Source organism: Lepisosteus platostomus, chromosome 5 (assembly GCF_059453375.1).
Source record: "Lepisosteus platostomus isolate fLepPlt1 chromosome 5, fLepPlt1.hap1, whole genome shotgun sequence".
In the NCBI taxonomy this organism is placed as follows: domain Eukaryota; kingdom Metazoa; phylum Chordata; class Actinopteri; order Semionotiformes; family Lepisosteidae; genus Lepisosteus; species Lepisosteus platostomus.
The window spans coordinates 13,041,274-13,067,336 of NC_142615.1; the positions used below are offsets into that span (position 1 = coordinate 13,041,274).

General features: G+C 50.8%; 9 non-coding genes across 9 annotated transcripts; 7 read left to right on the plus strand and 2 right to left on the minus strand.

The window, feature by feature from the left end:
- Nucleotides 1–789: 789 nt before the first annotated feature.
- Nucleotides 790–861, plus strand: trnap-agg (transfer RNA proline (anticodon AGG)). The gene has a single exon. It is a non-coding gene; the product is annotated as a tRNA-Pro (tRNA).
- Nucleotides 862–2,976: 2,115 nt separating this feature from the next.
- On the plus strand, nucleotides 2,977–3,048 carry trnap-cgg (transfer RNA proline (anticodon CGG)). Its single transcript has one exon. It is a non-coding gene; the product is annotated as a tRNA-Pro (tRNA).
- Nucleotides 3,049–5,162: 2,114 nt separating this feature from the next.
- trnap-cgg (transfer RNA proline (anticodon CGG)) lies at nucleotides 5,163–5,234 on the plus strand. The gene has a single exon. It is a non-coding gene; the product is annotated as a tRNA-Pro (tRNA).
- A 2,107-nt stretch (nucleotides 5,235–7,341) lies between these two features.
- trnap-cgg (transfer RNA proline (anticodon CGG)) lies at nucleotides 7,342–7,413 on the plus strand. Its single transcript has one exon. It is a non-coding gene; the product is annotated as a tRNA-Pro (tRNA).
- Nucleotides 7,414–9,529: 2,116 nt separating this feature from the next.
- Nucleotides 9,530–9,601, plus strand: trnap-cgg (transfer RNA proline (anticodon CGG)). Its single transcript has one exon. It is a non-coding gene; the product is annotated as a tRNA-Pro (tRNA).
- A 2,116-nt stretch (nucleotides 9,602–11,717) lies between these two features.
- trnap-cgg (transfer RNA proline (anticodon CGG)) lies at nucleotides 11,718–11,789 on the plus strand. The gene has a single exon. It is a non-coding gene; the product is annotated as a tRNA-Pro (tRNA).
- A 2,117-nt stretch (nucleotides 11,790–13,906) lies between these two features.
- Nucleotides 13,907–13,978, plus strand: trnap-agg (transfer RNA proline (anticodon AGG)). Its single transcript has one exon. It is a non-coding gene; the product is annotated as a tRNA-Pro (tRNA).
- A 6,008-nt stretch (nucleotides 13,979–19,986) lies between these two features.
- On the minus strand, nucleotides 19,987–20,105 carry LOC148663723 (5S ribosomal RNA). Its single transcript, XR_015938023.1, has one exon. It is a non-coding gene; the product is annotated as a 5S ribosomal RNA (ribosomal RNA).
- Nucleotides 20,106–25,691: 5,586 nt separating this feature from the next.
- trnaf-gaa (transfer RNA phenylalanine (anticodon GAA)) lies at nucleotides 25,692–25,764 on the minus strand. Its single transcript has one exon. It is a non-coding gene; the product is annotated as a tRNA-Phe (tRNA).
- Nucleotides 25,765–26,063: the final 299 nt, after the last annotated feature.

Consider the following 26,063-nt stretch of genomic DNA (forward strand, 5'->3'; position numbering starts at 1 on the left):
ACGCATTCCAGACGTGGTTATGAGCGAACAGTTGCCGCAAGTGTTTGAAAAGAGCAAGAGAGGAAGCAGCCCTGCCCCGTGTGAGGATCAAACTCAGGCCCTTCAGAGGACGAGACTGACGTACTACCAATTACGCCAACAAGCCCAGCTACAGGACACACACCGGAAAGTTTGCCTCACATGGATTTCAGTCGCCCGTTCCCTAATCTTTAGACGCCCTCTGCTGAATGTTGCATTTGCCTTTTGATCTCACCGATACATTTTTGGTCTGTTTCTGTTGCGAGTCCGTCTTTCAGATCTCACCTAGCATAAGTCTCTCTGGCTGAAGTGGCCTCTCTGCTTCAGCATCGTGCCCTCACTCAGCCATTAAAAATGTCACTCGGACTTCTGACAAGCTGACATGAAATGTCAAGAGAGAGTGGCGGAGACGCTTAAGCCAGAGAGAAGATGAAAAGGGGGCGTGGCAGCGAAACGCTTGACAGCTGCACGATGCTCATCAAGCTCTAAGCACACACCTGGAGGATGCGGGAATTGATCCTGCTACCTCCCACATGCAAAGCAAGGGCTGTACCATACAAGCCAACCCCCCTCGCTGGGGCTTATGCCTCGGCGTCACCTAGTGCCGCTTGTTCCCCTCTTACCGGGCACAGTTCACTGCCCTTCGTCTGCAAGGCAGTCGTGTAATTGCGGCTTTCTTGACTTATTGATGAAGGTCTGACTGGACGAGCGAATGACGCCTCTCCCCCATCCTCAAGCTCACTGACAGATTGAAATGGAAAGTGCTGCTGTGGCTCGTTGGTCTAGTGGTATGATTCTCGCTTAGGGTGCGAGAGGTCCCGGGTTCAACTCCCGGACGAGCCCTTGTGTGCACCTTTCCTCCTCTTCCACAAGACTGGGAACTGATATCCACATCACTTCGCAGCGTCTGCTTATGACAAACGATGGAATGTGACTAATGACTGAACGAGCCTGGTGAATTCTCATCATGTGGCACAATGAGAGCGTGCAGTCAGCTGTCCGAGGCGGCAACCTCATTGCTCTTTCAAAAGAACACGTACTGAAAACTCATCACCACTATGTCGTAGATGAGCACCGCGATCGCTTGTTGTCATGCGTCCTTACTTGGGAAATGCAGAAGCAAAAACTGCCCTCTCTCAGCCACCGAAACGTGTGCGGCTCGCCTTGCGCTCTCTGCGCCTCGCATATTTGTGGAGCTGTCTGCTCTTCTTTCTGTTGAAGTAATCAAGTTACGGGGCGTCCTGCAGCATATGATGTTCTCACTGAGAGCTTTCAAGATTTGAAGGAAAACTACGAGCTTGATTGCTCAAGTCGAACGAATGTGATTGTTAAGCAATCGATGATCAAAAGCACGTCTTCTAACAATTCCTGAGAGTATTATCAGCACTGTTTTCACTCGGATATACTTTTCACTTGCTAAGCTGACAAATTGGACGAGAAAATGCCGGAGACGCACTCAGTGCAGACTGAGGTTGGGAAGGAGGTGTGGCCCTTCAACGCTTGACAACTGAAGGACATTCTCTCCGCAACGGAGGAGCACCTGTCAGAAGTCGCAGAAGCTAAACAAGAGCACCGGGCTTCTGGAGATCCAAACTCAGACCTGGAGGATGCGGGCATCGATCCCGCTACCTCTTGCATGCTAAGCGAGCGCTCTACCATTTGAGCTAATCCCCCTCGCTTCATGCGTCTCGGCATCATGTCTTACTGCCTCTGCCCCTCTTACCGGGCACCGCCCACTGCCCTTGGTCTGCAAGGCAGTCCTTTCAAGTGCGATGACGACGCTGGGACCTTCGTTGCCTATTGTACGAGCTGAACTTTTGTGCTCATCAATTCAACGCTCTTTCCATCAACTCATCTTGTCTTTTGACGCTTCGTGTTTTGCGCTCCTTTGACTATCGGCATATCGGGTGACTGCAAACACTGAAGTTCTTGCTTACGGAGTGTGGAACATTGTTTTCAAGTGATCGCTGTTCTGTCATGTTGACGCCGAGTGAATCTTTCTTTGGCAACATGGGCAGGCTGACAGCAGTGCGAGCGAAAGTAATGGCAAATTTCTTGACTTATTTCTGAATGTGAATGTTCTTTAGAAAAGGGATGCGGCGTTGCTTCTCGCCCGTGTAAAGGTCACGCATTCCAGACGTGGTTATGAGCGAACAGTTGCCGCAAGTGTTTGAAAAGAGCAAGAGAGGAAGCAGCCCTGCCCCGTGTGAGGATCAAACTCAGGCCCTTCAGATGACGAGACTGACGCACTACCAATTACGCCAACAAACCCAGCTGCAGGACACACACCGGAAAGTTTGCCTCACATGGATTTCAGTCGCCCGTTCCCTAATCTTTAGACGCCCTCTGCTGAATGTTGCATTTGCCTTTTGATCTCACCCATACATTTTTGGTCTGTTTCTGTTGTGAGTCCGTCTTTCAGATCTCACCTAGCACAAGTCTCTCTGGCTGAAGTGGCCTCTCTGCTTCAGCATCGTGCCCTCACTCAGCCATTAAAATTGTCACTCGGACTTCTGACAAGCTGACATGAAATGTCAAGAGAGAGTGGCGGAGACGCTTAAGCCAGAGAGAAGATGAAAAGGGGGCGTGGCTGCGAAACGCTTGACAGCTGCACGATGCTCTCCCTGCAAGGCGTGACCACAGGCTAAAGGACACCTTTTGGCACATCAAGCTCTAAGCACACACCTGGAGGATGCGGGAATTGATCCTGCTACCTCCCACATAAAAAGCAAACGCTGTACCATACAAACCAACCCCCCTCGCTGGGGCTTATGCCTCGGCGTCACCTAGTGCCGCTTGTTCCCCTCTTACCGGGCACAGTTCACTGCCCTTCGTCTACAAGGCAGTCGTGTAATTGCGGCTTTCTTGACTTATTGATGAAGGTCTGACTGGACGAGCGAATGACGCCTCTCCCCCATCCTCAAGCTCGCGACAGATTGAAATGGAAAGTGCTGCTGTGGCTCGTTGGTCTAGTGGTATGATTCTCGCTTCGGGTGCGAGAGGTCCCGGGTTCAACTCCCGGACGAGCCCTTGTGTGCTCTTTTCCTCCTCTTCCACAAGACTGGGAACTGATATCCACATCACTTCGCAGCGTCTGCTTATGGCAAACGATGGAATGTGACTAATGACTGAACGAGCCTGGTGAATTCTCATCACGTGGCACAATGAGAGCGTGCAGTCAGCTGTCCGAGGCGGCAACCTCATTGCTCGTTCAAAAGAACACGTACTGAAAACTCATCACCACTATGTCGTAGATGAGCACCGCGATCGCTTGTTGTCATGCGTCCTTACTTGGGAAATGCAGAAGCAAAAACTGCCCTCTCTCAGCCACCGAAACGTGTGCGGCTCGCCTTGCGCTCTCTGCGCCTCGCATATTTGTGGAGCTGTCTGCTCTTCTTTCTGTTGAAGTAATCAAGTTACGGGGCGTCCTGCAGCCTATGATGTTCTCACTGAGAGTTTCAAGATTTGAAGGAAAACTACGAGCTTGATTGCTCAAGTCGAACGAATGTGATTGTTAAGCAATCGATGATCAAAAGCACGTCTTCTAACAATTCCTGAGAGTATTATCAGCACTGTTTTCACTCGGATATACTTTTCACTTGCTAAGCTGACAAATTGGACGAGAAAATGCCGGAGACGCACTCAGTGCAGACTGAGGTTGGGAAGGAGGTGTGGCCCTTCAACGCTTGACAATTGAAGGACATTCTCTCCGCAACGGAGGAGCACCTGTCAGAAGTCACAGAGGCTAAATGAGAGCACCAGGCTCCTGGAGCTCTAAACTCAGACCTGGAGGATGCGGGCATCAATCCCGCTACCTCTCGCATGCTAAGCGAGCGCTCTACCATTTAAGCTCATCCCCCTCAATTCATGCTTCTTGGCATCATGTCTTACCGCCTCTGCCCCTCTTACCGGGCACCGCCCACTGCCCTTGGTCTGCAAGGCAGTCCTTTCAAGTGCGATGACGACGCTGGGACCTTCGTTGCCTATTGTACGAGCTGAACTTTTGTGCTCATCAATTCAACGCTCTTTCCATCAACTCATCTTGTCTTTTGACGCTTCGTGTTTTGCGCTCCTTTGACTATCGGCATATCGGGTGACTGCAAACACTGAAGTTCTTGCTTACGGAGTGTGGAACATTGTTTTCAAGTGATCGCTGTTCTGTCATGTTGACGCCGAGTGAATCTTTCTTTGGCAACATGGGCAGGCTGACAGCAGTGCGAGCGAAAGTAGTGGCAAATTTCTTGACTTATTTCTGAATGTGAATGTTCTTTAGAAAAGGGATGCGGCGTTGCTTCTCGCCCGTGTAAAGGTCACGCATTCCAGACGTGGTTATGAGCGAACAGTTGCCGCAAGTGTTTGAAAAGAGCAAGAGAGGAAGCAGCCCTGCCCCGTGTGAGGATCAAACTCAGGCCCTTCAGATGACGAGACTGACGCACTACCAATTACGCCAACAAACCCAGCTGCAGGACACACACCGGAAAGTTTGCCTCACATGGATTTCAGTCGCCCGTTCCCTAATCTTTAGACGCCCTCTGCTGAATGTTGCATTTGCCTTTTGATCTCACCCATACATTTTTGGTCTGTTTCTGTTGTGAGTCCGTCTTTCAGATCTCACCTAGCACAAGTCTCTCTGGCTGAAGTGGCCTCTCTGCTTCAGCATCGTGCCCTCACTCAGCCATTAAAATTGTCACTCGGACTTCTGACAAGCTGACATGAAATGTCAAGAGAGAGTGGCGGAGACGCTTAAGCCAGAGAGAAGATGAAAAGGGGGCGTGGCTGCGAAACGCTTGACAGCTGCACGATGCTCTCCCTGCAAGGCGTGACCACAGGCTAAAGGACACCTTTTGGCACATCAAGCTCTAAGCACACACCTGGAGGATGCGGGAATTGATCCTGCTACCTCCCACATAAAAAGCAAACGCTGTACCATACAAACCAACCCCCCTCGCTGGGGCTTATGCCTCGGCGTCACCTAGTGCCGCTTGTTCCCCTCTTACCGGGCACAGTTCACTGCCCTTCGTCTACAAGGCAGTCGTGTAATTGCGGCTTTCTTGACTTATTGATGAAGGTCTGACTGGACGAGCGAATGACGCCTCTCCCCCATCCTCAAGCTCGCGACAGATTGAAATGGAAAGTGCTGCTGTGGCTCGTTGGTCTAGTGGTATGATTCTCGCTTCGGGTGCGAGAGGTCCTGGGTTCAACTCCCGGACGAGCCCTTGTGTGCTCTCTTCCACAAGACTGGGAACTGATATCCACATCACTTCGCAGCGTCTGCTTATGGCAAACGATGGAATGTGACTAATGACTGAACGAGCCTGGTGAATTCTCATCACGTGGCACAATGAGAGCGTGCAGTCAGCTGTCCGAGTCGGCAACCTCATTGCTCGTTCAAAAGAACACGTACTGAAAACTCATCACCACTATGTCGTAGATGAGCACCGCGATCGCTTGTTGTCATGCGTCCTTACTTGGGAAATGCAGAAGCAAAAACTGCCCTCTCTCAGCCACCGAAACGTGTGCGGCTCGCCTTGCGCTCTCTGTGCCTCGCATATTTGTGGAGCTGTCTGCTCTTCTTTCTGTTGAAGTAATCAAGTTACGGGGCGTCCTGCAGCCTATGATGTTCTCACTGAGAGCTTTCAAGATTTGAAGGAAAACTACGAGCTTGATTGCTCAAGTCGAACGAATGTGATTGTTAAGCAATCGATGATCAAAAGCACGTCTTCTAACAATTCCTGAGAGTATTATCAGCACTGTTTTCACTCGGATATACTTTTCACTTGCTAAGCTGACAAATTGGACGAGAAAATGCCGGAGACGCACTCAGTGCAGACTGAGGTTGGGAAGGAGGTGTGGCCCTTCAACGCTTGACAATTGAAGGACATTCTCTCCGCAACGGAGGAGCACCTCTCAGAAGTCACAGAGGCTAAATGAGAGCACCAGGCTCCTGGAGCTCTAAACTCAGACCTGGAGGATGCGGGCATCAATCCCGCTACCTCTGGCATGCTAAGCGAGCGCTCTACCATTTGAGCTCATCCTCCTCGCTTCATGCTTCTCGGCATCATGTCTTACCGCCTCTGCCCCTCTTACCGGGCACCGCCCACTGCCCTTGGTCTGCAAGGCAGTCCTTTCAAGTGCGATGACGACGCTGGGACCTTCGTTGCCTATTGTACGAGCTGAACTTTTGTGCTCATCAATTCAACGCTCTTTCCATCAACTCATCTTGTCTTTTGACGCTTCGTGTTTTGCGCTCCTTTGACTATCGGCATATCGGGTGACTGCAAACACTGAAGTTCTTGCTTACGGAGTGTGGAACATTGTTTTCAAGTGATCGCTGTTCTGTCATGTTGACGCCGAGTGAATCTTTCTTTGGTCAACATGGGCAGGCTGACAGCAGTGCGAGCGAAAGTAATGGCAAATTTCTTGACTTATTTCTGAATGTGAATGTTCTTTAGAAAAGGGATGCGGCGTTGCTTCTCGCCCATGTAAAGGTCACGCATTCCAGACGTGGTTATGAGCGAACAGTTGCCGCAAGTGTTTGAAAAGAGCAAGAGAGGAAGCAGCCCTGCCCCGTGTGAGGATCAAACTCAGGCCCTTCAGATGACGAGACTGACGCACTACCAATTACGCCAACAAACCCAGGTGCAGGACACACACCGGAAAGTTTGCCTCACATGGATTTCAGTCGCCCGTTCCCTAATCTTTAGACGCCCTCTGCTGAATGTTGCATTTGCCTTTTGATCTCACCCATACATTTTTGGTCTGTTTCTGTTGTGAGTCCGTCTTTCAGATCTCACCTAGCACAAGTCTCTCTGGCTGAAGTGGCCTCTCTGCTTCAGCATCGTGCCCTCACTCAGCCATTAAAATTGTCACTCGGACTTCTGACAAGCTGACATGAAATGTCAAGAGAGAGTGGCGGAGACGCTTAAGCCAGAGAGAAGATGAAAAGGGGGTGTGGCTGCGAAACGCTTGACAGCTGCACGATGCTCTCCCTGCAAGGCGTGACCACAGGCTAAAGGACACCTTTTGGCACATCAAGCTCTAAGCACACACCTGGAGGATGCGGGAATTGATCCTGCTACCTCCCACATGCAAAGCAAACGCTGTACCATACAAACCAACCCCCCTCGCTGGGGCTTATGCCTCGGCGTCACCTAGTGCCGCTTGTTCCCCTCTTACAGGGCACAGTTCACTGCCCTTCGTCTACAAGGCAGTCGTTTAATTGCGGCTTTCTTGACTTATTGATGAAGGTCTGACTGGACGAGCGAATGACGCCTCTCCCCCATCCTCAAGCTCGCGACAGATTGAAATGGAAAGTGCTGCTGTGGCTCGTTGGTCTAGTGGTATGATTCTCGCTTCGGGTGCGAGAGGTCCCGGGTTCAACTCCCGGACGAGCCCTTGTGTGCTCTTTTCCTCCTCTTCCACAAGACTGGGAACTGATATCCACATCACTTCGCAGCGTCTGCTTATGGCAAACAATGGAATGTGACTAATGACTGAACGAGCCTGGTGAATTCTCATCACGTGGCACAATGAGAGCGTGCAGTCAGCTGTCCGAGGCGGCAACCTCATTGCTCTTTCAAAAGAACACGTACTGAAAACTCATCACCACTATGTCGTAGATGAGCACCGCGATCGCTTGTTGTCATGCGTCCTTACTTGGGAAATGCAGAAGCAAAAACTGCCCTCTCTCAGCCACCGAAACGTGTGCGGCTCGCCTTGCGCTCTCTGCGCCTCGCATATTTGTGGAGCTGTCTGCTCTTCTTTCTGTTGAAGTAATCAAGTTACGGGGCGTCCTGCAGCCTATGATGTTCTCACTGAGAGCTTTCAAGATTTGAAGGAAAACTACGAGCTTGATTGCTCAAGTCGAACGAATGTGATTGTTAAGCAATCGATGATCAAAAGCACGTCTTCTAACAATTCCTGAGAGTATTATCAGCACTGTTTTCACTCGGATATACTTTTCACTTGCTAAGCTGACAAATTGGACGAGAAAATGCCGGAGACGCACTCAGTGCAGACTGAGGTTGGGAAGGAGGTGTGGCCCTTCAACGCTTGACAATTGAAGGACATTCTCTCCGCAACGGAGGAGCACCTGTCAGAAGTCACAGAGGCTAAATGAGAGCACCAGGCTCCTGGAGCTCTAAACTCAGACCTGGAGGATGCGGGCATCAATCCCGCTACCTCTGGCATGCTAAGCGAGCGCTCTACCATTTGAGCTCATCCTCCTCGCTTCATGCTTCTCGGCATCATGTCTTACCGCCTCTGCCCCTCTTACCGGGCACCGCCCACTGCCCTTGGTCTGCAAGGCAGTCCTTTCAAGTGCGATGACGACGCTGGGACCTTCGTTGCCTATTGTACGAGCTGAACTTTTGTGCTCATCAATTCAACGCTCTTTCCATCAACTCATCTTGTCTTTTGACGCTTCGTGTTTTGCGCTCCTTTGACTATCGGCATATCGGGTGACTGCAAACACTGAAGTTCTTGCTTACGGAGTGTGGAACATTGTTTTCAAGTGATCGCTGTTCTGTCATGTTGACGCCGAGTGAATCTTTCTTTGGTCAACATGGGCAGGCTGACAGCAGTGCGAGCGAAAGTAATGGCAAATTTCTTGACTTATTTCTGAATGTGAATGTTCTTTAGAAAAGGGATGCGGCGTTGCTTCTCGCCCGTGTAAAGGTCACGCATTCCAGACGTGGTTATGAGCGAACAGTTGCCGCAAGTGTTTGAAAAGAGCAAGAGAGGAAGCAGCCCTGCCCCGTGTGAGGATCAAACTCAGGCCCTTCAGATGACGAGACTGACGCACTACCAATTACGCCAACAAACCCAGCTGCAGGACACACACCGGAAAGTTTGCCTCACATGGATTTCAGTCGCCCGTTCCCTAATCTTTAGACGCCCTCTGCTGAATGTTGCATTTGCCTTTTGATCTCACCCATACATTTTTGGTCTGTTTCTGTTGTGAGTCCGTCTTTCAGATCTCACCTAGCACAAGTCTCTCTGGCTGAAGTGGCCTCTCTGCTTCAGCATCGTGCCCTCACTCAGCCATTAAAATTGTCACTCGGACTTCTGACAAGCTGACATGAAATGTCAAGAGAGAGTGGCGGAGACGCTTAAGCCAGAGAGAAGATGAAAAGGGGGCGTGGCTGCGAAACGCTTGACAGCTGCACGATGCTCTCCCTGCAAGGCGTGACCACAGGCTAAAGGACACCTTTTGGCACATCAAGCTCTAAGCACACACCTGGAGGATGCGGGAATTGATCCTGCTACCTCCCACATAAAAAGCAAACGCTGTACCATACAAACCAACCCCCCTCGCTGGGGCTTATGCCTCGGCGTCACCTAGTGCCGCTTGTTCCCCTCTTACCGGGCACAGTTCACTGCCCTTCGTCTACAAGGCAGTCGTGTAATTGCGGCTTTCTTGACTTATTGATGAAGGTCTGACTGGACGAGCGAATGACGCCTCTCCCCCATCCTCAAGCTCGCGACAGATTGAAATGGAAAGTGCTGCTGTGGCTCGTTGGTCTAGTGGTATGATTCTCGCTTCGGGTGCGAGAGGTCCCGGGTTCAACTCCCGGACGAGCCCTTGTGTGCTCTTTTCCTCCTCTTCCACAAGACTGGGAACTGATATCCACATCACTTCGCAGCGTCTGCTTATGGCAAACAATGGAATGTGACTAATGACTGAACGAGCCTGGTGAATTCTCATCACGTGGCACAATGAGAGCGTGCAGTCAGCTGTCCGAGGCGGCAACCTCATTGCTCTTTCAAAAGAACACGTACTGAAAACTCATCACCACTATGTCGTAGATGAGCACCGCGATCGCTTGTTGTCATGCGTCCTTACTTGGGAAATGCAGAAGCAAAAACTGCCCTCTCTCAGCCACCGAAACGTGTGCGGCTCGCCTTGCGCTCTCTGCGCCTCGCATATTTGTGGAGCTGTCTGCTCTTCTTTCTGTTGAAGTAATCAAGTTACGGGGCGTCCTGCAGCCTATGATGTTCTCACTGAGAGCTTTCAAGATTTGAAGGAAAACTACGAGCTTGATTGCTCAAGTCGAACGAATGTGATTGTTAAGCAATCGATGATCAAAAGCACGTCTTCTAACAATTCCTGAGAGTATTATCAGCACTGTTTTCACTCGGATATACTTTTCACTTGCTAAGCTGACAAATTGGACGAGAAAATGCCGGAGACGCACTCAGTGCAGACTGAGGTTGGGAAGGAGGTGTGGCCCTTCAACGCTTGACAATTGAAGGACATTCTCTCCGCAACGGAGGAGCACCTGTCAGAAGTCACAGAGGCTAAATGAGAGCACCAGGCTCCTGGAGCTCTAAACTCAGACCTGGAGGATGCGGGCATCAATCCCGCTACCTCTGGCATGCTAAGCGAGCGCTCTACCATTTGAGCTCATCCTCCTCGCTTCATGCTTCTCGGCATCATGTCTTACCGCCTCTGCCCCTCTTACCGGGCACCGCCCACTGCCCTTGGTCTGCAAGGCAGTCCTTTCAAGTGCGATGACGACGCTGGGACCTTCGTTGCCTATTGTACGAGCTGAACTTTTGTGCTCATCAATTCAACGCTCTTTCCATCAACTCATCTTGTCTTTTGACGCTTCGTGTTTTGCGCTCCTTTGACTATCGGCATATCGGGTGACTGCAAACACTGAAGTTCTTGCTTACGGAGTGTGGAACATTGTTTTCAAGTGATCGCTGTTCTGTCATGTTGACGCCGAGTGAATCTTTCTTTGGTCAACATGGGCAGGCTGACAGCAGTGCGAGCGAAAGTAATGGCAAATTTCTTGACTTATTTCTGAATGTGAATGTTCTTTAGAAAAGGGATGCGGCGTTGCTTCTCGCCCGTGTAAAGGTCACGCATTCCAGACGTGGTTATGAGCGAACAGTTGCCGCAAGTGTTTGAAAAGAGCAAGAGAGGAAGCAGCCCTGCCCCGTGTGAGGATCAAACTCAGGCCCTTCAGATGACGAGACTGACGCACTACCAATTACGCCAACAAACCCAGCTGCAGGACACACACCGGAAAGTTTGCCTCACATGGATTTCAGTCGCCCGTTCCCTAATCTTTAGACGCCCTCTGCTGAATGTTGCATTTGCCTTTTGATCTCACCCATACATTTTTGGTCTGTTTCTGTTGTGAGTCCGTCTTTCAGATCTCACCTAGCACAAGTCTCTCTGGCTGAAGTGGCCTCTCTGCTTCAGCATCGTGCCCTCACTCAGCCATTAAAATTGTCACTCGGACTTCTGACAAGCTGACATGAAATGTCAAGAGAGAGTGGCGGAGACGCTTAAGCCAGAGAGAAGATGAAAAGGGGGCGTGGCTGCGAAACGCTTGACAGCTGCACGATGCTCTCCCTGCAAGGCGTGACCACAGGCTAAAGGACACCTTTTGGCACATCAAGCTCTAAGCACACACCTGGAGGATGCGGGAATTGATCCTGCTACCTCCCACATAAAAAGCAAACGCTGTACCATACAAACCAACCCCCCTCGCTGGGGCTTATGCCTCGGCGTCACCTAGTGCCGCTTGTTCCCCTCTTACCGGGCACAGTTCACTGCCCTTCGTCTACAAGGCAGTCGTGTAATTGCGGCTTTCTTGACTTATTGATGAAGGTCTGACTGGACGAGCGAATGACGCCTCTCCCCCATCCTCAAGCTCGCGACAGATTGAAATGGAAAGTGCTGCTGTGGCTCGTTGGTCTAGTGGTATGATTCTCGCTTCGGGTGCGAGAGGTCCCGGGTTCAACTCCCGGACGAGCCCTTGTGTGCTCTTTTCCTCCTCTTCCACAAGACTGGGAACTGATATCCACATCACTTCGCAGCGTCTGCTTATGGCAAGCGATGGAATGTGACTAATGACTGAACGAGCCTGGTGAATTCTCATCACGTGGCACAATGAGAGCGTGCAGTCAGCTGTCCGAGGCGGCAACCTCATTGCTCGTTCAAAAGAACACGTACTGAAAACTCATCACCACTATGTCGTAGATGAGCACCGCGATCGCTTGTTGTCATGCGTCCTTACTTGGGAAATGCAGAAGCAAAAACTGCCCTCTCTCAGCCACCGAAACGTGTGCGGCTCGCCTTGCGCTCTCTGCGCCTCGCATATTTGTGGAGCTGTCTGCTCTTCTTTCTGTTGAAGTAATCAAGTTACGGGGCGTCCTGCAGCCTATGATGTTCTCACTGAGAGCTTTCAAGATTTGAAGGAAAACTACGAGCTTGATTGCTCAAGTCGAACGAATGTGATTGTTAAGCAATCGATGATCAAAAGCACGTCTTCTAACAATTCCTGAGAGTATTATCAGCACTGTTTTCACTCGGATATACTTTTCACTTGCTAAGCTGACAAATTGGACGAGAAAATGCCGGAGACGCACTCAGTGCAGACTGAGGTTGGGAAGGAGGTGTGGCCCTTCAACGCTTGACAATTGAAGGACATTCTCTCCGCAACGGAGGAGCACCTGTCAGAAGTCACAGAGGCTAAATGAGAGCACCAGGCTCCTGGAGCTCTAAACTCAGACCTGGAGGATGCGGGCATCAATCCCGCTACCTCTGGCATGCTAAGCGAGCGCTCTACCATTTGAGCTCATCCTCCTCGCTTCATGCTTCTCGGCATCATGTCTTACCGCCTCTGCCCCTCTTACCGGGCACCGCCCACTGCCCTTGGTCTGCAAGGCAGTCCTTTCAAGTGCGATGACGACGCTGGGATCTTCGTTGCCTATTGTACGAGCTGAACTTTTGTGCTCATCAATTCAACGCTCTTTCCATCAACTCATCTTGTCTTTTGACGCTTCGTGTTTTGCGCTCCTTTGACTATCGGCATATCGGGTGACTGCAAACACTGAAGTTCTTGCTTACGGAGTGTGGAACATTGTTTTCAAGTGATCGCTGTTCTGTCATGTTGACGCCGAGTGAATCTTTCTTTGGTCAACATGGGCAGGCTGACAGCAGTGCGAGCGAAAGTAATGGCAAATTTCTTGACTTATTTCTGAATGTGAATGTTCTTTAGAAAAGGGATGCGGCGTTGCTTCTCGCCCATGTAAAGGTCACGCATTCCAGACGTGGTTATGAGCGAACAGTTGCCGCAAGTGTTTGAAAAGAGCAAGAGAGGAAGCAGCCCTGCCCCGTGTCAGGATCAAACTCAGGCCCTTCAGATGACGAGACTGACGCATTACCAATTACGCCAACAATCCCAGGTGCAGGACACACACCGGAAAGTTTGCCTCACATGGATTTCAGTCGCCCGTTCCCTAATCTTTAGACGCCCTCTGCTGAATGTTGCATTTGCCTTTTGATCTCACCCATACATTTTTGGTCTGTTTCTGTTGTGAGTCCGTCTTTCAGATCTCACCTAGCACAAGTCTCTCTGGCTGAAGTGGCCTCTCTGCTTCAGCATCGTGCCCTCACTCAGCCATTAAAAATGTCACTCGGACTTCTGACAAGCTGACATGAAATGTCAAGAGAGAGTGGTGGAGACGCTTAAGCCAGAGAGAAGATGAAAAGGGGGTGTGGCTGCGAAACGCTTGACAGCTGCACGATGCTCTCCATGCAAGGCGTGACCACAGGCTAAAGGACACCTTTTGGCACATCAAGCTCTAAGCACACACCTGGAGGATGCGGGAATTGATCCTGCTACTTCCCACATGCAAAGCAAGCGCTGTACCATACAAACCAACCCCCCTCGCTGGGGCTTATGCCTCGGCGTCACCTAGTGCCGCTTGTTCCCCTCTTACCGGGCACAGTTCACTTCCCTTCGTCTACAAGGCAGTCGTGTAATTGCGGCTTTCTTGACTTATTGATGAAGGTCTGACTGGACGAGCGAATGACGCCTCTCCCCCATCCTCAAGCTCGCTGACAGATTGAAATGGAAAGTGCTGCTGTGGCTCGTTGGTCTAGTGGTATGATTCTCGCTTAGGGTGCGAGAGGTCCCGGGTTCAACTCCCGGACGAGCCCTTGTGTGCTCTTTTCCTCCTCTTCCACAAGACTGGGAACTGATATCCACATCACTTCGCAGCGTCTGCTTATGGCAAACGATGGAATGTGACTAATGACTGAACGAGCCTGGTGAATTCTCATCACGTGGCACAATGAGAGCGTGCAGTCAGCTGTCCGAGGCGGCAACCTCATTGCTCGTTCAGAAGAACACGTACTGAAAACTCATCACCACTATGTCGTAGATGAGCACCGCGATCGCTTGTTGTCATGCGTCCTTACTTGGGAAATGCAGAAGCAAAAACTGCCCTCTCTCAGCCACCGAAACGTGTGCGGCTCGCCTTGCGCTCTCTGCGCCTCGCATATTTGTGGAGCTGTCTGCTCTTCTTTCTGTTGAAGTAATCAAGTTACGGGGCGTCCTGCAGCCTATGATGTTCTCACTGAGAGCTTTCAAGATTTGAAGGAAAACTACGAGCTTGATTGCTAAAGTCGAACGAATGTGATTGTTAAGCAATCGATGATCAAAAGCACGTCTTCTAACAATTCCTGAGAGTATTATCAGCACTGTTTTCACTCGGATATACTTTTCACTTGCTAAGCTGACAAATTGGACGAGAAAATGCCGGAGACGCACTCAGTGCAGACTGAGGTTGGGAAGGAGGTGTGGCCCTTCAACGCTTGACAATTGAAGGACATTCTCTCCGCAACGGAGGAGCACCTGTCAGAAGTCACAGAGGCTAAATGAGAGCACCAGGCTCCTGGAGCTCTAAACTCAGACCTGGAGGATGCGGGCATCAATCCCGCTACCTCTCGCATGCTAAGCGAGCGCTCTACCATTTGAGCTCATCCCCCTTGGTTCATGCTTCTCGGCATCATGTCTTACCGCCTCTGCCCCTCTTACCGGGCACTGCCCACTGCCCTTGGTCTGCAAGGCAGTCCTTTCAAGTGCGATGACGACGCTGGGACCTTCGTTGCCTATTGTACGAGCTGAACTTTTGTGCTCTTTTCATCAACTCATCTTGTCATCTTACAGTCTGGGTAATTGGAGACTGCACTGTTCTGCTTCCTAAGGTAATATACGGGTTTTTCGCATGAAGCCGTATTGAACAGTATTTCTCGCATTGTGAACATGTGCACACAGCGGTCCCCCGGGTTCCAGTTAGTGCATAATTATGCATCAATGAAAAACTAAATTAGCTCACTGAAAGTTTGATGTAGAGAATGTGGAAATTTCCAGAAGTTGTGGTCTTTTAAATGCATTTGGTTTGAAGACGTTCTGTGCTTCCATTGTGAAGATATGGACAAAACAATATTTGAGCGTGGTAAAAAAAAGTCATAAAAATGACAAAGTGAAGGCTGAGAAAGCATTCACAATGCATTTTATACACAAAGCAAGTGTTTTTGTAACTCTAAGAGATTTCCCGAAAGCACTACAGGCGTGCCAAAATCGTTTTCGAACTTCAAGCTAACTTTACCCCCGTCTTAGAGAAAGGACTGCCTTTCACTTCTCTGTGTTTTCTTTCACAGCACTGTGCACCTTTTCATTGCTCTCGCTTTCAGAGCCTCTGCACAGCACACGACTCGACATCAGGAGGCACATTGAAGTGAAAGCAGAAAGCGCTGCGACATGCACTGTGCAGATCCCGCCACACTAAGAGGTGAGTGGGTCTGTTCGATCACAGCGCATAGGCGAATCCCCAAACAGTGTGCGTGGCAACAAAAAAAGCTGCTCTGTTTTGAACTGGGGACATTGCACGTGTGAGGCTAACGTGATAACCACTACACTATGGAAACGGTGGGAAATTGTGCCCAGTGGCCCACTGCTGAGCTTCACCAATGCTAGTCAGGGACCAATGCTATTCGATGTGAATTAAATGCTATTCAACTGTCCAATTCTATTCAGGGGTGGAAAAGGGTGGAGCCGTGTGTGTCTTTTGTTCAAAGACACCCCCATCTCAGAGCCGGAAGTACAAGCCTTCCTCCCGCAGGTCCACAAAGATGTTATTGTTTAAGAAGATCCTGCGAAAGTCGGCCATCTGCCTTTCAGCCCTGCAGTAGTCCAGGCTGAAAGAGAAGCAGCCCTTCACCCTGGCAATGTACAGCCTGACAAGGTCTGGCTTCAGGCCATTGTACATCATGAGGTTCCTCCTCTCCCAGACAGCTGTCCTCGTTAGGCTGAGGAGGAGGTTCACTAAAATGGCATTAACCCCCCCCCCCCTCAGACCCGCGGTACCCAAAGAGGAACAGCTCTTTCTAGGGCACCCCGTCAAGAACAGCTCCTCGAACAGAGCGAAACAGACAATCCAGCAGAACCATCAAGTACGCCCTGGCTCGAGCTGGGGGAAGATCTTACCCCAGAACACCTCTGAGACCGGCACTCTGAAGCGTTTCGCCATCATCAGCCTGTAGAACATGCTGGTGGTGCACCCCAGGAGGTCCACCCCACGGTCCCCCCACTTCACCCTCAGCTCCGGCCAGCCCGGGCCTGCTGCCCCGTCTTGTAGATGGAGCTTCTCCAGCCAACTGTCCGGGAGACCGAGTTTGAGCTGCTCGTAATCCTGACGGATCTTACTGACAGGCAGCTCGTCGTCGACCTCTCGCACAGCGTCGACAATAGCCTGGGTGGGCAGAAATCCGTCCTTTACTTCATAAAGAAGATCCTTGACCTTGGATATGCCAGCCCCGTAGAGCTGCCTGTTCCATCGAGACACCAGCAGGGGGTTGAGGAACAGAGCCTGTTCCAGAAGCTGGGCCCGGGTCTCCGGCGTGTAGGAGACATGCTGGGACATGAACTACCCCCTCGCCAGCAGGACCTCCCTGTAAAAGGAGGGCAGATGTTTTATCAACCCCGGAGTGAGCCTCACCAGGAGGGTCTCCTGCCCCAAGCCCCCGCAAGTCTCGAGGTAGCTTGCCATACCAATCTTCCAAATGCTGACATTATCCAGGTCAAGGAACTTCTTCACTACTTTCAGCCTAAAGCTTTTCAGCTTCAGGCCTACATCACACAGCTTCAGCCCACCCCTGGAGATTTCCCCAATAAGGATGTCATGAGTGACCCGCGGAGGCTTCCCCTCCCACACGAATCCAACCACCAGTTGCCTAATCTCATTCTCTACCCGTTCAGGAAGAGGCATCACAGACAATGGGTACCACAAGAGGGACAGGCACAGTGTGTTAACGAGCAGGACCCTTCCCTTTAGGGTCAGGGACCTGTGTCTCCACCGATTTAATTGGCCCTCATCTTAATGAGCTTCTCCTTCCACAGGAGAAGCCCAGTGGCCTGCTCATCAGCGTTAATGTAGACGCCAAGGACCTTCAGGTGACCCGTCTCAACCCTGAAAGGGTAGCCGAAGAGCCGGGCAAGGTCTGCCCTCCCCTACGGCATGACCTCAGACTTCTCCAAGTTTACCTTGGCGCCCGAGGCAGCGCAGTAGGCCTGCACCACCTCTAAAATGGCCGAGATCTCCGCCAACGTCAGTCTGGTGTCGTCAGCATATTGGTAGATCAACGAGGTGGCGGTGCCCCCAGGCAAGGTCACTGGAAAGAAGCTCGTGAGGGAACCATTCACCTAGACACAGCTCACGATCCCCTTGTCCCCTTGACCCTCACACCTGAAGAGTGCTGGCTGTGATGAATTAAACCAGTTTTACAGGTTTCAATCACAGACCATGTGACATGGGACTCAGTAAACTAACAGCGCCATCGGATTTGATAATACCTAACCAAAATCCGCAATATGGAAACAGAACCTGTGTGATTGTTGATAGATGATGTACTCGTAACATTTTTTCAAGACGAACTACAACATTTAAAAAATGACTTGTATGTACTTGATATCTCTAATCAATCCACGGGTTCCAGCACAAAACGAAAGTAAAACGCATACCGTTTCGCGCTTCTTATTAGTTGCTCAAAAGTAATTTGACCGTATGAAATGCATAATATAAACCTAGAAACATAAACGTGAGCAGTACTTAAGCACTGTAGTATCGGTGTTAAGACATACCTCTCAAAAACTGTAAATCAAGTTAAAAATATCTCAAGACCGATTCTGGTCGTAATGAAACCATGCAAGGGAGTTTTTATGTCCGTTGCAGTTCTTTTGCAACATGAATATAATTATATCGTTATTAATTTCTTGAGATACGCGATTCCATATTATATTCCCTTTTAATCAAATTCTAAAAGTATGCTTGTTGACTCCGGTATCACGTTAGTTAAAGACTTCGAAGCTTACAATGTTTAGGGAGAAATGGAATACTGGTGTGTATTTTTTTCTTTTCATGATAGGTGTCGCATTTTAAATCATTTTCGTAGTTAGAAATTATGAAACGCCCTGTTAAAAGCAAGGAAGTTTTTATGCCCGTTGAAGTAAAACAAAATGCCTGACAAAGTATGGCTTGGACAGATTCCAAGTGCTTGTACAAATGTGCTAAAGAAATTATACTTTGAGTATACAGCTTGTCCAAGGTCATCCATTATTAATACTATTAGTAATATCTTCAGTAAAGGCTTTGATGCATATATATTTCTGATAAAGGTAGGTTGTGTACTTTTGTCCAACTGAGCAATCTTGCTTTCATAAAATATACCAACATTTTAATGACTGATGATTAACATGCTGTAATACACAGTTCAAAATTAAAGGCTCAAATGCTGTACATGAGAGGTTAAGCTCCCCCTGGCGGTTTTACAAGGCGACGCCGGATAGTTAGTCACGTGACACACGTGAACTGCGTGATACCGCGTGATACCGCGACACGCCCACCGGGGTATGCCGCGAAATACCTCACCCATTTTGAATGGCTGCATCTGTACATGCTCGGGAAAGCGAATCCGAACAAACCTCATGCCATCAGCAATGGTGGTCCCAGGGTAGTGGCGCATCCTGATGTCCGAAATCACTCTCACCCCCCAGCTACTCAGCTTCTCCTTGATAGTCTCGTTTGAGATATATGCCGGGAAATGGAGGAAGGACACCACTACCTCCTTCCGCTCCAGCCAGCGGCAGTAGCAGGGTGTGCCCTGCACATCCAGCCCCACAGCCACCGCGTCTGCATGTTCCTTTGAGTCCAGAGTCAGTTCAAACTCTTTTGGCGTCCGGGGGTGGCAGGCAAAAAGAGAGCCCTCCCCACAGACGCCGTGCACAGCTGCGATAATAGCACCCGCAGACGGTTTCTCCACGCCGCTCACATCCACCACAACAGTATGCGCCCTTGCAAAAAGCCGCCGGGGGGGTCGGTCCGAATTCCTCATCCTTCTCTTTCCTACACCACTCTCCTCCTCCACTACAATAACATTCTCTGCCTCCATGTTTTTTCCTTCCATTAAAACACAAACAGGACTCAGAAAGCAACAAAAAAGCAACAAAAAAAAAACCAAAAGTCTCTCCCCTCCCCAAACAGAGCTAGGCTGAAGGGGAGGGCTTCAAAAATCAAAAACAAAAAACACCAAAAAAAACACAAAAATTCACAAAAAACAAAGTCTTACTAAAGACAAACAAATCCTCTTCTTCTTCTCCTTCTTATAGAGAGGACAGCTCCGTCACCTCTTTTACGACGCTGGTTTTTTTCCCTTGCGTTTTTCTCTTCTTCCCACGTTCTCTCTCTTCACTGCCTCCGTCCCCGCTCTATTTCACTTCAGCCTTTCACTCTTGCTTCCTTCCAATGAGGACGGAGCTGAAAGGGCGCTATAGAGGATCGCTGTGGAGAGCTGCTGCTTTGCTTTGACATCTGAGCTCTGTGGAAAACGATCTCAATACAATTCTGAAAAACGCGACTCCCCGAACGCCAGCCGAACAAGTCTCCACAGCCGAAGCGCTGTGTCTCTTTTCAGCTGGCGATAAACCTTTCCTCGATCCTTTGCGGACTTGTAAAACTGTTCATGATCAGAATAAAAAACGCTCACGCTAATACACAAGCACCCGTGTCTCGCCAAAGCTGACAAATAAACAGACGGACAAGCCGCACTGCACGTGTGAACAGGGGAATGAGCGAGCGAGCGGGGATAGGGCGCCTCCTGCGCTTAAAAGCTTACAGCACCTGGTATTCCCAGGCGGTCTCCCATCCAAGTACTAACCAGGCCCATCCCTGTTTAGTTTCAGAGATCAGACGAGATCGGGCACATTCAGGGTGGTGTGGCCACAAGCGAAAGCTATGGTGCCTGACTCGCTACTTGAAGCTGTGTGTGGCTGGGGCTCCGTGCCCCCCGAGCGGGACTGAAGGATCGTTCGTGTGCAACTCTTTGGAAAGGAGCTGCTTTCCAAATCACATTGCATACCTGGATGTTGGCGAATGTGCTCCCTTGTGTTGGCTTGTCCCGCACTGGAGGAGAACAAACAAACTGCTTGGAGGAGCACAAGGCAAGTCTTCACAAGACAAAAACCTCCAGTGCACAGCACTCAAAACATTTCTGGGCTGTCGCGTGTTTATTTCAGCACATAAAGCACACCAGTCCAACATGTCGGCCGGGCGCTCTGCGCCTCCGCCCTCTTGTGGCCTTGCGGCGTCAGAGCAAGAGGCTCCTTCTCGCTGCCTTTCCGCTGTGTTGCAGAGCCCCGAGAGGGAACCTGGAGCGCACACTTTGTGGGGGGCAGGGGACCGCGTTCGCGCTCTCTTGCGCGAGTACTAAATCTCACGGCGCCAGCCAGCGGCCAGGGGACAAATACAATATCGCGGGACAGGGGGGCCTCGTCATTGATTGTTACATATGAGACGGGGATTAGGAGGAGACCCCGACTGATTGGTAAAGGGGAACACTAACACCAGAGTGACACCCCCGGCGGCTCTTTTTGAGAGACGCCCTGGGATTTCTTAATGGCCAAGGAGGGTCGCCATCAGGATGCTGGGGCATAAGAAAGCCACACAAACCGCAGGGTGAGCGCTCCCTACTGGTCCCAGTCACACCTCTTGCAGGAGCAGCAGCAACCTGAGCTTTTCCGGGGGGAATCTCCCATCCGGGTGCCGGCTAGGCTCACACCTGCTGGGCTGCCGTGGGTGAGCCCAGTCGAGAGTCGCAGGGTGAGATCTAGTCACAGGGGAGAAACGATACAAGCGAAGGATTACTCGGCTCCCAGCACTTGAAAAGACCGACAAATGACTCGTTCCCGCCGGAGCTGAATGTACCTGCATGTGTCGTGTCGTCTTCTTCCCCCGCCACGCTGTGTTTGCTTTATTGTCTTTGAAGCCGGCCCCCAGGACGAGACGGGCTGTTCCTGTGCCCCAATTAACACTTTACAGGTGCCATTCCCCGACATTGTGGCCATTGTCGGTGGTCACACGCGATAAGATAAGGTGGAGGAGAGTGGGGCATGCCCAGCGCCAGACATTCGAAGAGGGGGCTGTGCGAGGTGAGGTGAGGTGTGACACGCCGGAGCCCTGACGCCGCTAATGCGGAGCACTTGTTGAACTGGCATTGAAAGGACGTGTGCACACGGAGCGAGCCTTCCCTGCGGCGGAGCGTGTTGTGTGCGCTGCAGTGGTGCCGAGAGAACAGCACAGAAGGCAGCAGGCTCTGGAGAGCGGGTAAGAGACGGAGCCTTGTGGGCAGGCGAGCAGGCCCATTTTTTGGAAATTGCTGAAAAGGCTCCAGTGTTTGTTCGGTGCGTGGCAGGCGCACGATGCGAGCCTGCGTAGCGATTTGTGGGTCTGGTGTTATGCAAATGAGGCCGAATTGCATCCCGGGACATGCAGCGAATGCGCATTGGCGACTGCAGATGTGTAGGAAACGGCGTGCTCGTTTTCTCGTTTTGCCCACCCTTTTGAGTGTTAGTGTGGCGTGTGAGTGTGCGAAAGAGTGGGCCCAGCAGGAGGCAGTGGCGTGCGGGGCGAGGAGCTGGGCTAGGCTGCGCACTTTGTGCTGTGGGTCCGGGCCGCTTGCAGGGCCTTATATAACTTATACTTACCTGGCAGTGGAGATACCTTGATCATCCTGTAGGTGGAGTAGTTGGATTGTTTGCTTGTTTTGTGGAAGCAGTGTTTGTTTTGCAGTTTACGAAATGGCAACTTTTGGATCCCGCAAGAATGCTGTGCGTTTTGAGGTTTTGGATGACCTCTTCATGGATCGCATGCAGTTCAGTAGAAAAGTGTTGCAGAAGGAACTTGGCTTTGAACCTCGGCACTTGGATTTCATCTTCGCTCTCCCAGGTCAGAAAGCATTTGAGGTTGTTTTTGCTACCTATTCTCTGTTTGAACGATGTGTTTGAGGCAAAAAGAGGGAAAGTTCCTGCCCTTGAGAAGATCAACTTGCAGCCTCTGACACAGAGAGAGAGGAAAACAGTGCATGTTGTTATGTTCTCGAATCTGGCAAAGACGGAGGACATTCAAACCTGGCTTAACCAGTACTGCACCGTCCACCATGGAACTGAGGTTAGAGATGTTGACAGTATAAAAACAGGAGGCAAGGAAATTCGAGGTTCGTTTGCTACCGGACAATGTAAATGGAGGCTTAAGGCACCTGCCCTCTACAATCCGGCTGGGCACCTGCAATGGCTATGTTTTTTATGTGGGACAACCAAAGGTGTGTCAGCGCTGTGGTGCTGTGGGACACCTGGCATTGTCCTGCACTGTGAAATGCTGCAAGACCTGTGGCAAACAGGGACATTTATCCTCTGACTGTTCAATGCTGCCAAATTGCAATTTATGTGGCTCGGAAGGACACGTTTTTAAGAACTGCCCTCACGCCTACGCCAATAAACTCAAAATGAGAAAGGATGAGGCAGTGCTTGTTTCAGCCAAACCGGCCTGAAAATCCAAAGCAAACAACAAGTCAAACAAAGAACCCTTGTTGGACAAAGACTCTCAGCCTCCAGCCAGGATCAGTCCTGCTGTGGCTCCGGGGCCGGTGGAAGAGAAATCCACTACGCCCCCACAACTGCAGACTGCACCAGACAAGCACGAGGGTTTGAAAACCCCCGAGAACAGCGAGGACCCCTCCCCCACTCCTGCTCCTCAGAACGAGGGCCAGTGTGGGGCCCCCCGGTGAAGCGGGTCCAGCGAGGATACCCAGGATTCAGCAGAGCTGCTTTTCTCAGACTCTGCAAGTCCTACAGATGCCCTCCTCTCCTCCATCCAGTCCATCACGGAGGATCTGCAGCAGCTGGTGGGTGAGGGGGAAGAGGAGACTGGTGCATCGGCTGCACCCCTTTCCCCTCAGTGCTCCCAGGAGCTGGACTTGAGGAAAAGGAAAAATGACTCTGTTTTCTCCCCGAGCGAGGAGGAAGGAGAGCATGGTGATGGGGACAGCTGGAACCCCTGCACCCCTCCCTCTACCCCCTTCCCTGAAATGGACTCCGTGAACGCTATTACTGCTGCCACCCTGATGAAGGCTCATTCAGAGGATGGCTGGCAGGAAATTGGTAAGAAGAAAAAGAAGTAAATCAAGAGAGGTATAAAAGCTTTGAAGATAGGTGGGATAAAGGGCCTTCTGATTGGTCAGGGGACAATAACAACAGAACCTCTGGCGTGGCCATTCTTTTCAAAGGATGGGCATTCAAATTGAAAAGTATTCAGAGGGTCATAGATGGCAGGTTGCTGTGTGTGGATGTGGAATGGGGGACCGTTAACCTGCGTCTAATCAATGTGTATTGTCCTACTGACGTTGGAGGAAGGGTGGAGCTACTCAAAGCACTCTCTCCCCTATTGTTATGTAGCACAGACGTGATAGTGGGAGGGGATTTTAATTGTATCTTAGAGCACACAGATAGGCAGTCTAGCTCTCCGATAAAATTGGATTCCAGCTCACTAGCCCTGCAAAACTTAGTTCAAGACTTTAAACTCTCAGACACATATAGATGTATATATCCCACAATAGCAGGATATACATGGTCAGGGAGGAATAGCAGCTCCAGAATTGACTATTGCTTTGTCTCAGAGAGAGTGAAAGTTGTTGGGGTCACTCTTCAGCCTGTCCTCTTCTCAGATCATCAGGCTTTAGGGTGTAGAGTGGAACTCCAGGGCGGGACTGTCTTTGGCCCAGGCCTCTGGAAACTCAACACAAAGCTGCTAGAGAATGAGGGGGTAGTATCCCGCTACAAGGAGAAACTATCACAGTGGCTGTCCTTGCAGTGTCTGTACGAGTCAGTAGGAGAGTGGTGGGAGGAGGTGAAGGTGAGGACAAAGGCCTTTTTCATGGATGAGGGAAGGAAGGCTGCTGCCAGACGGAGAAGAGTGCTAGCCAGGAAACAGAGGCAGCTGCAGCGTCTCTACACGAGACAGTGGCTTGGATGTGCTCGAGGATATCACCCTTTTAAAAAAGGATGTCCGGAGCATAGCGGAAGAAAGTAGTCGAGGAGTGCTGTTAAGAAGCAGAGTGCAGTTCTTGGAAGAAAATGAGAAGTGTACTTGCTTCTTTTTCAGGAAAGTGGTAGGCTCCAAGTCTGTCATGGAAAGTGTAGTTGATGAGGAGGGAAGAGAGAGAACAGAGCCGAGTGCTATCCTCTCCTGCATCGAGGCCTTCTTGTCACGGACGTCCAAGGGGACTAACCGTGGGGAGCAGGAGGGCGGAAAAAGACCCATATGCTTAGCGGCGATACGGGAAAAAGGCCCGGGCTCATTAGTGCAAAGAGTTCAGGAATGCCGTATAGAAACCTGTGCCCTCAGGGAGCGGACGTGGGGCGCCCTGGTGCTAGGCGTGTCTCAGGACATCCGAACGTTAGTGCTGACCGAGGACAGAGTGCAAGACCCTGAAATATTTAGCCAAGGGAAAGAGAGGGACAGGAAGGACAGCAGACCAGAAACTAGGGACAGGACAGAGAAGGACCGTCCTCTGGCTGCAGAGGGCGTGACACTTCTACTCAAGACTGTACAGCTCTACAGAGGTAAAGGATGAAGAAATTCATTTTTTTACCTCAAAGCTAGAAAACGTTTTGAGTGAAGAAGATAGGGAAGTACTTGAGGGGGATTTGACAGTAGAAGAGCTGAGAGGCTATGGAGAGCTTACAGAAGGTGAAAACGCCGGGTGCTGACAGGCTCCCTAAAGGGGTGTCTGCTTTTACTACTTGCACGAATGAAGGCAAAAAAAAAGCCAATCGATGTGAACGAACGGCGCTTTACAGAGGAGTACTGCCTGACTGGATCGTTGATGAACGACAGAGGCCACTCCGACCTCTTCTCGGTTTTCTTCAATGACTTACTAAGGATATTCTTCACATTCGCCCATGCAGGGGAAGCCAGTTACACCAAAGCAAACGCAGGAAAGTGCATTTCAAGCAGAGACCAGGAGGGACTTGTTTACACCGACAGTGGGCGGAGAATGGAACAATGCGCCCAGCCCTGTTGCTGGAGCCGATTCTTGATGAGCTCTTGGGCTCACTAAGAGGCCCCCGCTGGATGCTAATCTTTCTGTTGTTCTTGCAGGTCCTGCGCTGCTTTTGAGCCGACAGAGCTCGTCCTGGTTGCCGGTTGCTGGCACAGCCCAATTGCAAATGATCGGCTACGCGTACAGAAGGAACGTGCGTTTGGTACAAGAGTGCACGAAGGCACCGGAAATACATTGGGAACAAATGACCGGTTGCTCAAGACCTCTGTGAAGTACAGGAGCGTGCAACACGAGGCTGTTTCCGCCCGGTCTCGAACCGGGGACCTCTCGCGTGTTAGGCGAACGTGATAGCCGCTACACTACGGAAGCCTGCGGGGACTGCTGCTGGTGTCTCGCTTGCGTTTCGGGCTGAGAAAGGGACGCGTCACTTTAGGAAGGGGGTGCTGGAGAGAGGAACAAAGGGCGCGATGAAACAAAATGCCGAAACCCGGGATCGAACCAGGGACCTTTAGATCTTCAGTCTAACGCTCTCCCAACTGAGCTATTTCGGCGGTGCAAAGAGCACACAGCCACCTGCTCCAGCCTTCCTGTGTTGTGGCATGAGCGCACCAAGAGTAGCGGGAGAGTGTTGCAGGAATGTCACTCAGAAGGAAAGCCACCCAGCTGCGCCCTCTGAGCTCTGTCCAGCGCATCTTCCTCGCATGGACTCCTGCCTGCGACGGGCAGGAAACAATTAGCAAGAACAGAACGACACCCCATGGGTGTCTCATGACCGCACCTTAGGTTGTGACACGTGCAGGTGTGAGGGGTTGCCGGGCTACTTTGGAGCAGAGCTTGGGCGGAGGGGGGG